This window comes from Galeopterus variegatus, unplaced genomic scaffold, assembly GCF_000696425.1.
Source record: "Galeopterus variegatus unplaced genomic scaffold, G_variegatus-3.0.2 Scaffold253, whole genome shotgun sequence".
NCBI classification, from domain to species: Eukaryota; Metazoa; Chordata; class Mammalia; order Dermoptera; family Cynocephalidae; genus Galeopterus; species Galeopterus variegatus.
In genome coordinates, this window is record NW_007726364.1 from 577,897 (window position 1) to 578,283 (window position 387).

Genomic DNA, 387 nt, shown 5'->3' on the forward strand with positions numbered 1-387 from the left:
TCCCCCAGCCCCCCCCCCCCGCTTTTCCAACGGTGCTCCCCTCCCCCTTCCAGCTAGGAAACAATTGGAAGTGGTCGTCATTGTTATGGCATGGAGTGTGCAGGGTCTGAGTTCCAAAGGGCGGGGTGGCTCAAAGTGCAGCAAAAATATCTCCCAGGCCAGGCCAGGCCTCACATTCCACAGCTGGCAGGAGAGGGAACTGACCACGACCACCGTGACCTCAGGCAGGGCTCTGGCCCTCACTCCTTGGGTCCCCTGCCCCCAGTACTGGCCTGGCCCCAATTCTACACACTGTAGAATTGCAGGGAGCTCCGTGCTCCCCTGACCGGGTCCTGCATCCAACCGGGAGATGAGAAGGGGCCGAATGTCAGCAGCAGAGAGGGGTTA